Below are 12,049 nucleotides of genomic sequence, written 5' to 3'. Positions count from 1 at the left end.
TGGTCAATTTTTGAGTATGTGCCATGTACCACTGAGAAGAAAGTATATTCCTTTTTATCCCCGTTTAGTTTTCTCCAGAGGTCTATCATATCTGCCTCTTCTAAAATTGTGTTCACTTTCTTAACTTCTTTCTTATTTATGTTGAGGTTAGATTTATCAAGTTCAGAAAGGGGAAGGTTGAGGTCTCCCAATATTGTAGTTTTGCTGTCTATTTCTTCCTGTAACTCCCTTAACCTCTCCTCTAAGAATTTGCATGCCATACCACTTGGTGCATAAATGTTAAACAATGATATTGCTTCATTGTTTATGGTGCCTTTTAGCAGGATGTAGTGTCCTTCCTTATCTCTTTTAATTAAATCTGTCTTTACTTTTGCTTTGTCTGAGATTAGGATTGCTACACCTGCTTTTTTTACTTTAGCTGAGGCACAATACATTTTACTCCAGCCTTTTACCTTTACCCTGTGTGTATCCCCCTGTTTCAAATGTGTTTCTTGTAAACAGCATATTGTAGGATTATGGTTTTTAATCCATTCTGCTATCTGCTTCCGTTTTATGGGGGAGTTCATCCTATTCACATTCACAGTTATGATTTCTATCTGTGTCTTTTTCTCCATCCTATTTCCCCCTGTTTATGCTTTTGTTTCTCCCTTTCCCCTTCCACTCCTCAACAAAGTTTTGCTTTTGACTGCCGCCTTCCTCAGTTTACCCTCCCTCTTTATTCCCCTCCCTTGTCTTACCGTTTTCCACTTGCTACTTCTCCCCTCCCTTCTGACCACCCCCTCCCTTTTTTCCCCCTTTCCCCTCCTACTTCCTGTAGGACTAGTTAGATTTCTATAATTATCAGGGTATGTTATTCCCTTCTTGAACCAGATCAGATGACAGTAAAGATCAAATACTGCTCTTCTCCCTCCTTTCTTTCCCTCTACTAAAATGTGTTTTTGTGCCTTTTAATTTGGTGTAATTTACCCTTTTCTACTACCTCCTTACCTCCTCTCTCAAAGCCCTCCCTTTACATCTCTTAATTATGTTTTTTATCCTTATATCAGTTATTTTATACAGACATTCACAGTCTAAGTGTATCCCTTTCAATTGTCATAATAGCTGTCCTATTCTCAAGATTGACATATATATGTATACATATAAAACATACATAAGATGATGTAATTCTATATAAAGATGCAAATAATTGCCCTTATTGATTAATAAGGTTTGTGGGGGTTTTCCCCCTGTTTACCTTTTTATGTCTCTCTTGAGTTTTGTATTTGGAAATCAAATTTTCCATTGAGTTCTGGCCTTTTCATCAGGAAGGTCTGGAATTCCCTTATTTCGTTGAATGTCCATCTCCTTCCCTGAAAAATTATGCTTAATTTTGCTGGGTAGTTGATCCTTGGTTTTAGTCCCAGCTCCTTTGCCCTTAGGAATATCATATTCCAGTTTCTCCTGTCTTTTAAAGTGGAAGCTGAAAGATCCTGCACGATCCTGACTGTAGTTCCATGATATTTGAATTGTTTCTTTTTGGCTGCTTGCAGTATTTTCTCCTTGACTTTGTAATTCTGAAATTTGGCTAAAATATTTCTTGGAGTTTTCAGTTTGGGATCTCTTTCAGGGGGTGATTGGTGAATTCTTTCAATGACTATTTTGCCCTCTGGTTCTAGGACCTCTGGGCAGTTGTCTTTGATAATTTCTTCGAAGATACTGTCAAGGCTCTTTTTTTCATCGTGGATTTCCGGTAGACCAATAACTCTTAAATTGTCTCTCCTGCATCTATTTTCCAGGTCAGTTGTTTTCCCAATCAGATATTTCACATTTTTTTCTATTTTTTCATTCTTTATATTTTGTTTTACTACTTCTTGATGCCTCATAGAGTCATTAGCTTCCACTTGCTCAACTCTAATTTTTAATGAGTTACTGTCTTCATTTTGCTTTTGAGTCTCTTTTTCCAATTGGCTGATTTTACCTCTCAGGGTGTCATTTTCTCTATTTAGATTCTGAATCTCCGTAGCCATTTCACCAATCTTATTCTTTAGGGACTTGATTTCATCAGTGGATTTTTTTTTCCATTTTTTCCATTTTTTTTCCATTTTTTCTTTTACCTCCCTAATTTGGTTTTTAAAATCCTCCTTTAGCTCTTCCAGTAATGCTTTTTGGGCTTAAGACCAGTGCGCACTACCTTTTGAGGTATCAGATGTGGGTATAGTGTCATTGTTATCCTCTTCGAAATTGGTATTTTGATCCTGCCTGTCTCCATAAAAAGAATCAATGGTCCTTGATTTTTTTATGTTCTTCATGTTGGTTAGCCTTTTCCTGGCTTTACAATAAATTTCTTCTTTTGGGGCTCAGGGCTCTCTGCCCCAGCTTTCTTATTCTGGGGATTGTGAGTCTCATTGTTGGCTTTGTGAATTATAGCCTTCAGTTTCCTGAGGTGTGGGGGAGGGGGTCTGGCTGCCCGAAATCTCCTCTTCCCCTGGGGTTGTTCTCCAGCACTGTTGCTCTTCAGCAATGGTCTCAGCTCTTTCTTGTTTGAGCTGGGTGTCTGGCACTTCCCCTGCGGGAGCAAGAGTATGTCTGGGCTCCTGGTGTTGACCCCTGCTGTCTCTGCCCTCTGGGACTCAGGTACTCCCACTATTCAGCCACTGAAGCACCACTTCTGTCTCCTCTATTCCAGCGTTTTTTTTGTTTTTTTGTTTTTTGTTTTTTCCCTGAGGAATTCTCTGGGTGGGGAGGGGAGGGATTAGAGCCGTTTACCTGGCCATTATGTCTCCCAGAAGTTCAAGAAGCATTTCATACCCTTGGGCTGCAAGCCTCAGGAGTTGGTATCTCATGGTCGGTGGCACTGGGCTGCCTCTCATCTGCTTCCACAGAGTGCCGTCCTGTGTTGGGAGGCCTGGGGATCTCTGCTGGTTTCCAGCGCCTGGCTTTCTCCCAGCCTGTCTCCCACGTGGGTATCCTGGCCAACCACTTCCACTTTGGTCCTGTCTGGAGCGTTCTCCTAGCCCACAGATTCGTTCCTTCGGCCTTTCAGACTCTCCTGGCTGGGAAATTTGCCCCACTCAGACTTCTCGTGGTTTCTAACTCAAGATGTGCTTTCTATTAGAGTATTGGTGTTATTTCTTCAAGTGGTAGGCTAGACAGAGAAGGATGAGGGCCAAATAATGTAGTCCTGCTATAGACTTGAGACTAAGATGCTCAGGCCTAAGGCTGACTTTCCTTCCTACAAAGGCTCCTGGGAAGCAATTTTGAGTTAAATTAGTCTTCTGATTCTAAGAACAGTGGCAATGTGTGCTTGGGCAGTGTATCAGACATGCATGAACTACAATCTAAGGTTTCTTATAATATAGAAAGCAGCAGAGAGCACAGATGAATTAATCATGAAGCCAAATGGTTGAGACTAACCTTTAAAAAGAAAGCACATCTCAAACATCCCACTGAAGTTCAGACTAAGAAGAAAAGCCCTGTATGTAGCCATGGCACTAATAGACAGGGGCTCAATGAGACCAGTGTCAGGAACCATCTGAGGATGGCCAATGGTGAGCTCCCTGGAATGCTGGCTTAGAATGAAGCAGTGGAGTAATAAAGGAACATGAAAAGATTCAGCTCTTTCTTTTTAGCCAGTTGTTTGCTGAGCCAGCCAAAGCCTCCTTCAATCACATTAGAAAATATCATATGATCCAAATTGTGTTAAAGAACAAGATTTAGTTTTCTGGAGCATGGCTTAAGATACCAGAATGACGGGCTCTGTGGCAAGGAAACGATTTCATCTATGGTGTCATGGGCCATGAGTCAATGAAATGGGACCAACTTTGATCTTCCCCTCAGGACCCCAGTCTCCTGGAAATGATTTACATTTGTTCCAGGCAGCTCCAAACTGCCACTGAGCCAGTCATTCTGGTATCTTAAGCCATGCTCCAGAAAACTAAATCCTATTCTTTAATACAATTTGGATTATATGACATGGGAAACTATAGGCTGTGACATCCTGGGAATATATTGAATGGTTAAAGTTCTTGGAGGTCATGGAGAAGATGAAGAACAGAGTTAGGGGATCATAAGATTAATAAAAATGAATAAAATGTTAATAAAAGTAAATAAGGTAATAAAAGATTATGATAGGGTAGAGGAATCTTGGAGTTGAAGAACTTGGAAAGAGAACATTTGTTTGTGATTGCAAGACCAATGATACAAGGATCCCTGAGTAAACTGAGATGGAGTGTAGTGGATCATTGGAGTTGAGAAGATTGAGGACATGAAAAATTAAGGTGTTTGTTGGAAAATCAGCATGTCTATTAAAGTCCTCTCATTTAAAAGTAGGAGTTGGAGTAGAGATGTAGTCTGTGAGCCAAGCACTGAACTCATTAATAAAAGAGGGAGAATGTTCTGGGCATCAATAGATAATGACTGTCAGGTTCTGGATCGGGTCAGAAATTTATACATCATGAAACTTAAAGAAGTAGAGGCTGCTGAGTGATGGTAGTTGAAGGGAGTTTGAAAATGACAATGGGGAGCAAAGAGTACATCCTTATTCCCATTATGACCTGTGAGTCTAGGACTATGAGAGAAAGTACAGCAAGGACTGGAAAAGATAGCTGGGAATGTGGTGTTATCAGGTTCTCATGTCTCAGTGAGCACTTGAAGATAGAACAAGAGAATAAAAGGTTTGAGGAGAGGAAGTTCATTAATTATGGAGAAGACATTCCAGAAGGTATACCAGAAGGAGAGGGCAGATTTGGAGTGAGATGTTAGGAAGAATATAGGGCAGGAAGATCTGAGTTAAAATCCAGACTCAGACACTTAGTAGTTGTGCGATCCTGGGTAAGTTACTTAACCCTATTTGTCTCAGCTACTTCAACTGTAAAATGAGCTGGAGAAGGAAATGGCAGACCACTCTAGTATCTTTGCCAAGAAAACCCCAAAATAGGGTCATGAAGAGTCAGACATGACTAAAACTACTGAACAACAACAAGGATTGAGTTGTGGATGGAAATGAAGGAACAGACAGCTGGCGTTGGAGGTGAGATTTGTTCTTTGGTAGCCAGGGGTTCAGATCACACCAGTAGGAAGTGTTAGAGTTGGGATTCACACTCAGATCCTGTGACTATCAATTCAGTTTTCTTTCCACTATGCCATAATTGTGGAGAACACAAGTTGTACTGAAAGACTGGAGATGAGCAAATAATAGCTCAATTCTGTAAGAGACGAAAGGAATCTGTAGACCTGGAACCAATAAGATTGAGACCTCTCCCAGAAAAATTCTTGAAAAATTAAGTGGATGATTTATGAACACTTAGGAAGGGAAATAGAAATCACTATGAGCCAGCATGTGTTCATCAAGATTAAATCATACCAGTCTAACTTCATTTCCTTTTTTTGGTACAGTGGTACAATGATAAATAAGGAGAATACTATCCATATAGTCTATCTGGATTTCAACAAGTGATTTAAGTGAGGCAGAGCTGGACAAAGTCTTTGTGTGTGATGGCAAGAGCAATGGTGTGACCATCTTTGAGTGTAGCTGAGGTCATAATGGGTCCTATAAGTCAAGACAACTGGTGATAGGCCAGGATGCAGTGGATGGATGACCTTGGTATCTTCAATATCTGAGCAAACTCTAAGTGCTCCACAAAGCTTACTCCAGTTGCTTCATGGCCATTAGAACATTCTGCTGGGAGAAGTCCTCACATGGGGTAAACATTCTCCCTAATTCACCATGAGTTTGAAGCCTGTTGGTTGGTCACTCTCAACCTTATTTAGCTTGTCTATGAGATGTCTCCACAGATGGGTTAAACCAGATAGAACTGTTGATGATGATATACAAATGGAGCTAAGACAATGGAATTAAGCTTCTTGTTATCAATGTAACAAGCTGTTTGTTTAGGAATTGTGCTTGTAGATCTGTACATTCATGTTGGTAAATTTAATGTTGAGGTCAAAATCCAAGGAGAACAGAGAAACAAATGTAATGGAACAAATATGGAAGGGCACGAGGATCACTCAAAGGTACTGGGAATGGTTATCCTGGAGAAGAGAAAAGTCAGCAAGGACAGGGGAGCTGTCTAATTATTTCAAGGACTGTTATGTGGAGGAAGGATCATGCTTATTCTGCTTAGTCCCAGAGGTCAGAACTAGGACCAATGTATAGATGTTGCAGAGAGACCAGCTTAGGTTTGATGCCAGGAAAAACTTTCAAATCATTAGAAATGTTTCAGAATGGGCTGGGCTGCCATGAGAGGGGATGAGTTCCCCCTCTTTGGAGGTTTATGAACAGAGGCTGGGAGATCACTCATTGGGCATGTAATGGTGATTGGCCCTTAGGGTCCTGATTCTGAGTGATGGAAAAGGGGCAGAAAGTGTTAAGTGTCAAAAATTTTAGATTGTCTATAAACTTTAACTTGGCTGTTGATACTCTAGAGATGCTTGTGCCATGATTCCAATGAGTAGACATACTACTAGAGGAACTGAATCATAATAATAATTTTGTTTTATACAAAACCAGTGTTGCATATGGTCTGGTCCCCTCTTCCAAAGCCAGGTTGCTATACTTCTCAAGATTCTAGGGACCCTGAGAGGTTTGTGGGACATTTCTGGTTTTTACCATTGGAAGTTCAAGTTCCCACTGGTTGTGTTTCTAAAGTGCTTTGGGGTTACCGGGAATCCCAAAATGTCGGGATACAGGGCAGTGTCCACTTGAAAAGAATTCATGCACTCAAACCTTCCAGTCAAAGTGGCAAGGTTTATTCTAACACCAATAGTGCAGGCTAGATTCCTAGTGAATCGGCAACTTAATGGGGGTGAGACTGATACTTATACATAAAAAAGGACTGTGAAAAGATCTGGATGGGATTAAGGAGTGCTCAATAGCCTGGGGTGGGCCAAGAACTGCTGTGAAAAAACTGTCGAGTATCTAGGTGGGCTGGGGTGGGCCAGATGCTTTATGTGAGATACTAATGATCTGGGCTGCTGAAATGGATGGGAAAATTCAGTGACTGAATTGCTTTCAAAGACATGGTCTTTTCCTTTTAGGGGTCCAGGCCCCATCACCCCATCATTCCCATCATTTCCCCAATTTGTATGGCACCAATGACTAGCACCCCAGTTCCATTTAACTACTTAACACCAATTGACTGTTGTAAAGTGATTTTTACTTCAAAAATATAGCAAGAACAAATGTACAAACACTTATCCTCCCCCCAAAACTCTGGGGCATACTCTCCTCTCACCACTTCAGTTTCCGGGAGAGTAATCACAACATTTAGCTCAGTTTCTATACAGCATCAGTCTCACCAAGTTCATAGTTAGATGTTTGAGTCTCAGATGACTCCTTCATCCTGACTATGGTCCTGAAGATCATTCCTGAAAGTTGGTCCTTGCTGTGAGAAACACTGATACCTGTACTGGATGCATATATAGATTCTCTACAATGGGCCACATCTTTGCTTTCACAAAATAGACTGAAAGATGTAGAGAATACAGGGAACCATTATGATTATTATTTATTGATTATAAAGAAGCTTTTGATTCAGCAGAGAAAAACACCACCTTTAATCACTTTTTCCCCCTGTAAGGTATTTCTCTTCCATACATCAAAATCATTTAAGATTGCTCAAAAGATATAACCACAGAGATATGTTTGTGCAACAGCTCTCTTATGATTGTAAAATTAAAAATTGGTTTTAATTCTATTTTGTTAAGATTTAATCAAGCTAGATTTAATATTCCCTTTCATGTTTCTTTCCCCTTGTTAGCTTCACCTACCACCCACAGCCCAGAGAATCTTGCCTAAAGGTCAAGCTTCTTTGTAACCCCACCCATCACCCACTTTTCCAGAGAAACCTGATTAACCTCAAAGGTCAAATTTCAACTCCCATTACCTAAGAGCCTTTGTCTTGTGATTTGAATCACCAGTCTTGGCTATGGTTAAGGGGGTTTTAGAACAGCTAGACTTTGAGCATGGGACACATCTTTGCAGAGGTGGAGACATTACAGATGGTATCATCTGGGTGTGGATATTACAAATTATGTGTTGGTTAATTTTGTTAAACTAGTTTTTTTCCCTTTAAAATTTTTTGTTTTGGTTATAATAGGTTTCTTTCTGGGAGTTGTTGGGGAGAGATATATTGGCATATGAAAGTAATATAAAAATAAAAGATAGCAATAAAAATTTATTTTTAAAAAATGGCCAAAGAAGATAATCAGCTCAGAAAATAGTGAGATGGCATACAGAGCAAGAATAGTAGAAATAAAACATTTCCCACAACAAACTAGGGTGCCTTTTCCCACAAATATATCCAACTTCAGCAAGAAGAGTAGATGCACATGGAGTACACAAATGGAGGGGCACACATGTGGCCAAGGTGCCCTCAAGGCAGCCTGTTGCCCAGCCATTGATGATTCTGTGTTGTGCATGCCAACGCTGACTTTTGTGGTTGGGCCTGCTCTCCACTGGTCTTGTGTAGGATCACAGGAACTTCCCTAACAGTGGAGTCTCTGCTTCAGCCTGCACTAACCTCAACTTCAGTTTCAACTGAAATCCCTAACTAGGGTCCTTGCTATGCTCTTATAGAAAAAAAAAAGCAGCAACCATCATCCCATAACCAACAGAAGCCTTCCTGGTTTTCTCCCTCAGTGTGGGCTCCAAGGTCTCCCATTTCCTTAGCATTCCTGGAGATTCTCATCTCCAGGCATTAGGTAAGGCCCTTAGGGCTTAGTCCTTTCCCTTACCACAATTCCTGATAGGGCTCAGTCCCTATCTCACCCCAGCTGAAGGAGATTAGCCAGTACACTTCTCAAATTCTCATCTCTCCAGTCTAGGCTATAAAGCAACTAATGGTTATTTGCTTTTTACTTACCAAATAGTTCTGTGGTGAGGGACTCCATGGGTTTTAAAATTCCAAGTCTTCATTTCATATAAAATCTTCTTTTTTCTTTGTGTGTAGGAATGTTTATGTTGATAATAATGGTTAAGTTTATAATAAAAAAGGAAATAAAAACATGATTTGGGGTGATGTTAAGAAATAATGCTTCACCCACGCTGCCTCCTACACAAAGCCTCCTCCGTTATTTCTAGTATTCTTGCAACACACTTTATCTCGAGATACTTTATATTGATTTACTTGTGTACATCAAGTGTCACTGACCCCACAGCAGAATGGATGCTCCATGAGGGCAGGAACCCTTTCACTTTGTCATTTTATTGTAGGACAGCACTTTTTGTGAAACAGGTATTTGCTACATGTTTGTTAAATTGATTGGAAGGATGCTTTGAACTAATACAAAAATGCATTGAAAAAAAACTTCAGGTTTTCCTTTCACCCATGTAGATAAGAAGGCAGAGAAAAAAAAACAGAACAAAAGCTAAAGTCAGCTACCCTGTAAATATAAGGTCATCTGGGTGGAACCAGGCATGAGTGTGTGTAGGTGTAAGGGGTGAATGTGAAGGGTGTGTGTGTGTGTGTACGTGTGTGTACGTGTGTGTATGTATGTGTATGTGTGTGTGTGTGTATGGCAGGGGAGGAAATTCAGGAAAGACTGCACCCAGGAGGTTATGCTTGAGCTGAGTTTTGAAGAAATCGATAGGCATTTGCTGATTTCCTCAGCTAAACACTCACACTGAACATTTAACAACCTGCTCTCTTGAGATGATTCAAGCTGGCTTCATTGCTGCTGAATAGAGTTAAGTCTCTGGTGTAATATCACTGAACTCAGTCCTTGACCTTGTTCATAAGATCGTAGATCTAGAGTTGAATGGGGCCTCAGAGATCATTGAATCCAATCCCCTCATTTTACAGGTAGAGAAAACCAGGTTTAGAGAAGTTATTTGCACTAGATAGTGCACTGGCCTTGGAATCAGGAGGACCTGAGTTCAAATAGGGCCTCAAACACTTTACACTTACTAGCTGTGTGACTCTGGGCAAGTCATTTAACCTCAATCACCTCCCCCTCAAAAGTTATTTGACTGGTCCAAGATCACACAGAGAATAAGTAGCAGAGCTGAGATTTGAACCCAAATTGTAAGACTCCAAATCTAGCCCTCTTTCCTTTGCATCATGCTGATACATGCAAACACTGAGCTGTGCCATTTCAAAAATATTGACTGACAGGAAACGAGTGTGCAGATAAGTTTTTGCTTTTGTAGCTGTAACGCGATATGTGAAAAAAAAAAGAAACTGATTTTGAATGAGATGAAGAAACTAAAGAAGAAATTGGAGAATGTCGGAATTTATCAAGTTATAGATCTGGAGGAAGATAGATCCATGCCTTAGGATGTGTCTTGTCTTAGGTCTGATTCCTCGGCTTGAGTAGAAGTGTAGTATCGAGATGAAGAGAGGTTCTAGAACCAATGGACTTTGAGCTGGTCGGTCTGGACTTTGACAATCTGAAGTGTGTCCAGAGGAGAGTGAATTGAAACTATGGCACATGAGGTAGTGAGGCACAGTGGATAATAGAGATCTATCCTCACCATGAAATTTAGTAGCTCTGTAATTTTGTATAAATCACATAACTTCTATGAATCTCAATTTTTTCAACCATAAAATGGAATAATATCCATAACTCTTATTTCATAGGATTGTTGTAAGGATAAAATGAATATATATACACACATATATTCATATATGTATATATGCATATGTATACACACATATATTCATATATGTATATATGCATATGTGTATGTATATACACACACATACACATATCTATGATGTGTTCCACTATATAAATATCATTTATAATTGTTGACAGCAGTGTCATTGTCTGTTGAAGGACCTGGAGACATTTAAGCTGGAGAAAAGAAGACCGAGGTGAGATATGATAGCTGTCCTTAGATATCTGTCATAAGGAAAAAGTGTTAGACTTATTCTTCTCACTTCCATAAAGCAGAACTAGAAGCAATGCGTGGAAGTTACAGGAAGGCAGATTTTTGGCTTGATATATAAAAAACTCGTTAATAACTAGTATACTTCAAAACCAGAGGCTGCCTAGTGAGAAAATCAGTCCCTTGTCACTGGTAGAGTCCAAGCAGAGAATAGGTGAATAATTGGAGATATTATTGATTCATCCAGTAGGCCTCTGAGTCTATACCAACTCAAATTATTCCAATTAGTTATTAGAGATGAGGCCTTGCGAAATCCCACTGGATGCAGTACCACTGGTGAATCTTGGCAAAAGGACAATGACTCACCTTAGTTATAGGAGATAGGGGAGCCACCTTCTGCTCCTCCCCTTTAGTCTCAGCTTTCCTCAAAACTCTGAAGACAAAATGTAGTTCATCTGATCAATGATCAGACTTTGAGGGCTGGATCAGACATTTCACTTATGCCAATTTGACCAACTACACACATCTATAGTCTGAACAAAGCCATTCTGACAGCACTCTAGGAATGCTCCACAAAATGTGCTCTGAGACAGGCAGCACCTAAAGATATCCTTTAGTCAACTTTCTAAGAAAAATTCAGCTAGGGTAAGGGAGGCCTCAAAGAAACATTAGCTCTCAGGGCATAAGTTACATGGAGGAGAGACTCCAGGGCACTGCATCATGGGGGAGGATACAAAGACCCTAGAATACAGGGAATCCACTTGAGGAAGACCACCACTGAGGGAGGGAACAGGTAGGCCAGTCCCAGGAGGAGTTCACTTTGGGACCAATTGGTCATGGGGTGAGGGGGAAGGTAGCCTCCCCTTTTAACTAATTATTTTTGCTAAGTGCTAAAATCATCTCACCTGCTGAAGCTATCCAAGTGCTACACACTCTCTAAATTTAAGTGTACTTAGGAAAAGCCTCATCCACCCCACCCAAAGTTCCAGTTGTTTCTCATACACACACCTCTGACGTATCTGATTAACATTTCCCAGAATGTACAACATAGGCCCCTGGTATGGCTGCATAGCTGGTTTCTGCTTTGCTGTTTGCTGTGACTTCTGGAAAAGGAAATGCTGTGCTGTTTTAGTGTACAGCATCTGGTCCTTCATCACAACTAGCAAGAATCCTCCTTTGACAACCATCTTTAACAGAAAGAAACCTCTGTATGTGCCTATACACTGTCTCTTCAACAAT

This window comes from Trichosurus vulpecula, chromosome 4 (genome assembly GCF_011100635.1).
Source record: "Trichosurus vulpecula isolate mTriVul1 chromosome 4, mTriVul1.pri, whole genome shotgun sequence".
Taxonomy (NCBI): Eukaryota; Metazoa; Chordata; class Mammalia; order Diprotodontia; family Phalangeridae; genus Trichosurus; species Trichosurus vulpecula.
This window is presented reverse-complemented; position numbering follows the sequence as displayed.